Here is a 5,705-nt window from a genome sequence, read left to right on the forward strand (position 1 = left end):
CAGGACCTTGTTGATTGCTTCAACTTGTCCGTTGGCTTGTGGATAATACGGAGTAGAGCTGTCGTGAGATAGCCCTAGTTTGGCAGCTAATTCGACCATCATGTGATTGCGGAAATGCGATCCATGATCTGTAACTATAGCCTGGGGTACGCCGAACCTGGAGACTACATGATTGAAAAATAATAGGGCAGTTGTTTCACCAGTATTGTCCAATGTAGGCATCGCCTCGGCCCACTTGGTAAAATAGTCTACTGCGACTATAATATACCCATGCCCCCCGGTCGAGGTGGGGTTACATTGCATGAAATCGATGCCCCATTTGGCGAAAGGCCCAACTGCAACTATTGGTTGCAGGGGTGCGGGCGGTCTTCTGGTTTTGCTATCAAAGATTTGGTAGGAATGGCAACTTCGGACTGCGATTATGCAATCTTTGAACATTGTTGGCCAAAAATATCCTGCTCTTAATATCTTTTGGGCTGTAGCGAAACCTGATTGATGCCCCCCACACGCGCCTGAATGACACTCATTCAGGGCTTTTTCGGCTTCTTCATGGGTGAGACACCTCCTCAGAATGGTATCGATACCACGACGGTAAAGAGTATCACCGACGATCATGTAGTCTTTTGTTGGAGTCACCAGTTTGTTGTAGGGAAAAGTATCCTATTCGGATGACCCTATCCCACTCTAAGGGTGATAGTACCTCAGCAACAACTGTAAAGAAAACTACTTAAGGTTTACTTCTTTACGAAAGCAAGAGAGAATGAGGAAATGAACTAACCGTTGCCTTGCGCTTAATGTCGAATCCAAACTCTTCTCTTCACTGCTTGCTCCCAGCTCCTTGCTCTTTTGCTGGCCCAGCTACAATGAGATCCTGCAAAATAACAAAGAAGGAAACTACAAGAAGCATGCAATCATAACTGATTCACGGATTAGCATAAATCAAATATACAATTATCACAATACATTATTGAAACAAGTGCATATAGAAGAACCTCAATAGCTTTTATTAATGAAGAAGTAAAGTTCTGAGAAGGTTACAACCATTGAAGGCCCCAATCCAGCAACACCTCCCAGCAGAAAGAATTTCTCCTCTTCACCTCCTTCAAGCAATCACCCAATAGCTCTATAGTGAAACCAACAGCATATCATTACTTTGCACAAAATTCCAGCCTCCTGAGCTCATAGGAGAGAGCTCAATATATAGATGAATTGAGAAAGGATGAGTCAGCTTGCAACTGATGTGTAGCTGCCTTGTGTCCTCTCTCTCTTCAGTTGATCTTCAGTTCTTGAGTGCACTTGGAGAACCTTGCTTCCACTTGGAGAAACAGAGCCTCTGACTCATTACAAGGAGAAATCCCTGATCCAAGTGTCATTTTTGGAAGATTCCAGAGCAATGACTCAGTGTTCCACTTGTCCCATCTCGCTCAGCGCAGGTGGCCTTTGTTCCACTTGCTTTGCAACATAGGTACACCATGGAGGAGTTGAGTTTCAGCGCAGAAGCCTAGTGGAGCACCTGCTTTGATTTCAGGATTGCTTGTTTTTGAGTGTTTTCAGGTGGAGAACTGATCTGAGAGCTGTTGGTTTGCTGACCTTGTTCCTCTAGGGGTAGGAACATCATGTTTAGGGACTTTGGATCCCTTGGATTATTGACAATTCATGCCTAATGTTGCAAGGCACAAAATTGTCTATAACAGATGCCCCCTAAAGTATGAGGTCGTTTATCGGGTGAAATGCTTTATTAGGAGGATCCGAAGTTCATTCAATCTGCTGAGAAGTGTCCTGTAATAAGATACAATACAATACATTATTTTCCATACTTTTTCATGATCTAGCTGAGGCGGGAATTCCCATGCTCAGCTTTATAAATTCATTTTGGTACATAGCACAGACGATCGTCTGATGATAGACTGATAATTCTCTGCTGAAATTATCATCCTTTGAGAAGGATGATCATCTGCTGCAATGATGTACATATCAAATGTCTTTATATCCTGAATATATATCGCAGCCCGGATGGATGAAACTAGATCCGGGGTCTTCAATCTCTTCCGATCTTCACTCGATGCACAAGTCGATCCATGTGAGAATTTCTTGAAGTCGAACATGGAAAGACATCGCTTGATTACCGGTCAATGATATAAACCGTTAACAAGCGCGAGAGGAATCACCAATAAGGATGATGACCTTCAAGGTACGGCAGTACAATTCACATGGTGGGAATAAAGGACTTGGCGTCGACCACCATGCAAAATCTTCTGGTCGAAGGTCATTGAAGTATACCTGTCGCCGGAAGTGAGAAACTTGCCATTGAGGCATGCAAGCTTCAAAGTACTGAAGGGGTTGTTCCTAGATCAACTCCTTGGATAATGAGCTTATGTCGACAAGGAGCGATCCGTCAAAGGAGGGCCTTAATGAATCCCAGATCGGTGACACAGAACGGAGCTAGTGATTGTGATGAGGTGAAAACAAATTGTGATGTATGATTCAGGGTGGCGGTCATGAAATGGATGAAGGACAATGTATGGCAGTGGATGGGACATGGTTGACTCTTTGCAGAACAACATCTCTTGAACATATAACGACACTGATGTGATGGATTGGTAGCATTACCCCAAATGCGGATGGTGTGGCGAGGACCATGGTGATGAGACCGGTGAATGAAACAACCCAACCCGATGTGATACGGAGGACAAAGTGTCATGTTCAAGAGCGACTTGCTACCATTAAAGCTGTGAGGTTCTCCCAATTTTTCCCCAGTCATTGCTGACCAGTACCTCTTTATTTTTATCAAGCTTGAGAAGGATAACATATGCTTGTTCTATAACCTGCCCTTCGGGCAAGCCCATCGCTATGTTTTAACGAGCCTAGCGATAGGGAAACTCGTTCTCGTCTAAAGACAAGTTTGTCGCTATTTAATGAATTTAACGAGTCTAACGACAAGGATAACTCGGTCCTTTTCATTTTTAGAGAGTCTGAAAAGGTACATAAAGTCAACTCCAGAATTCCTTTTTCGTCATCTAATCCCTTAAGTCCAAAAAAGTATAAAACAATACAAAAGGGATGAATTTTCGATTGCTTTAACGAGCCGAACAAAACAAGCGCTTGATCTTTTTGTGCAATAATCCCTCAGGTCCAAAAAGATTAAAATTCAGAGGAGGGATAGCTCTTCCGATCGTTTAATGAGCTGGAAGGCCAAAACTCGGCAAACTTTTCATATTTTTACGAGTCAGTGAAAAGAGCTCAAAGAAGACTCGTCTTTTGAGGAACGAGTGATGAACAGGGATAGCGGCAGATTCCAAGTACAGGTTGGAATTTTCCAATCACGGTAGTGTCACAAGGATGGCTAAGTGAAATCACTCTTCGCAGTTGTTCCTAAAAATGGGTAAACAAACATATGGAGATGAACGATTGGCCAAATGAACGGATGGAGGTGAGACTGCAAGAACACGACCAAGGGTTTTAATATGGCTGTCAAAGGTTACATTTACCAAGGTTATTTACCGGTTCATTTTTTCTGGGTGAGCTTGAACTCTAGGGGAAGATTGCTCACAACTTATGTTTATTTTTTAACGAGCATGAACTATGTGCTAAAACTGCTCGGAGATGGCTTCATTTTTTAACGAGCTTGAAAGCGATCAAACCTTGCTCAATTATATGGTTTACTTTTGATTTTTTACCATAACTAGCTTCTCTTTTTCACTGATAGCACTGCATTTTCAAATTGCTGCAACAAACTAGTTAGAAATGAGTAATATTTACTTGAAAATGAGATTAACACATTAGTATTTACCTTGAAATACGTAAGAAAGCAAATAAAAAGGGTTTTTACCTCTCATTTCACCATTGCATTTGCATTTTGCTTGTTGGAGCTTTGGAGGAGCCTCTTTCCCCTTGATTTTCATCAGCTGATTCTGGGAGATTCTGCGGACGATTTTCGGTGCCGTTTGGACCAGGTAGGAGCTAAACCTTAGCTCTTCATTTTCATGGTTTCATTTTCCTGTTTTATGCCTGTTTTGCTGTTATATTAAGCCTCTGGGGTTTTGCCAGGGCGCCCTCTGATCAACGCAGGTTCCCCATTCAAAAACTGCGTTGGGATCCAAGCTGCTTGAAGGCAGCTTGTCCCCCAACGCAGGTAGTACACTGGGCACCTGCTTTGGGGCATAAAAGCAACAATTTTTTGCAGATTTTGATGAAATTTTCGCCAGTTTTTCATCAATTTCAGGAGCTGACTCATTCTCTTGTTTGTTTTGCAGGGATTCTTGATCAAGATGGCCCTAACATGGCGAGAACGAGAACATGAAGAAGAAGATATGATTGCCCTTCATGATCCTGTTACGGTGGGCGCATTACGAGACTGTGGTTTGCTGAAGTTTTTCCGTATCTCTAGCATGAGAGCACAGATTTCACTACTGCAGTACTTGCTTGATGCTTGGGATCCTGTTAACCAAGTATTCCAGATCAGGAACAAACCTATTCCATTGACTGTGACAGATATTTACTTCTTGACTGGCCTGTCAAGGCGGGGTGCCCCCATTTCTTTATCAGGTACAGTTCGGGGGAATGATTCCGTGAGAGATTATGTCTGCCAGTATTGCAGGGAGGGGTCCCAGCCGAGCAGAGACGGCAAGGTAGTCATCCGTGATGTTACTAGCAGGCCTCTCAGGTCTATTCTGTATACTCTTGGTAGGATGGCCGGTAGCGCATCTTTACATGTTGCCAACAGGTCTCATATGCAGCATGCCTTGGAGTGTCTCCAACCGAAGATCTTCAACTGGAGTGATGCAGTGCTTACTCAAATGAAAAGTCAACTGAACAAGGTGAAGGACGGGAAGCTGAAGAACTTTGGTTTTGGTTCGATTCTGACTGCCTTCGCCTTGGAGAAGATCCCTCTGATGCAACCTCAGTACATTGATCTCGGAGTGCCTTCTCCTACCGAGCCACGTATGCAGCGATGGGTCGATCACATGTCCAGACATGCAGGTCAATCCCAGATTTCTTTCAATGCCGCTTTCTTCAGGTGGTTCGATCGTCAGGAGATGGCTTTTTCCGAGTACCCATATGTTGGTATGGATTTCCGGGGTGATCCGGATATGGTACTGCCAGACGGTGCTCAGTGGGATGCTACTGGTAAGAACTTCAACCATATTACTGTTCATTGTTTTCATTCATAATGTTCTTGTGCTTTATTCTATCAAGACTTTAATCGAACTCATGTGTGCTTGCAGATGTCGGTCCTGTTCGTCCGGCAGTTCGTCTGAGACCACCTGTTGCTGCTCCGGCAGAGGAGCCTGCTCGGAGAGTTATTATCTGTGATCTTAGCGATACTGAGACCCTTACAGCTGTGCAGGGGCAGGTTGAGAACCTTACCCGTGGTCTTTCGGATGTACAGATTGACGAGTTACCTTTACCGATGTAGCAGCATACTATCGGTGTACCTAGACGATGGACCCGTCTTCTGCGCATGATAGCACAGACTGTGGCTTACTATCAGGAGCATCACTAGGCTAGGGTGCCCCCTAGCATTTTTGAGTTTTTAGGTCATATGACCAATTTTTGTCTCGGTTACAGGACATTATGTATGAACTTTATGAACAGCTTATATATTTTGATTTTCGAGTCTCATTCTGGTTGATTTGGATGATTCATATGTACACTTTTTATGATGTGTCCTTTTTATAAATGTTGCAAATGTCTATCTAACACAT

The sequence above is a fragment of the Pinus tabuliformis genome, chromosome 5_1 (genome assembly GCF_031772625.1).
Source record: "Pinus tabuliformis cultivar Carrire ecotype Pingquan chromosome 5_1, CPIR1, whole genome shotgun sequence".
NCBI lineage: Eukaryota > Viridiplantae > Streptophyta > Pinopsida > Pinales > Pinaceae > Pinus > Pinus tabuliformis.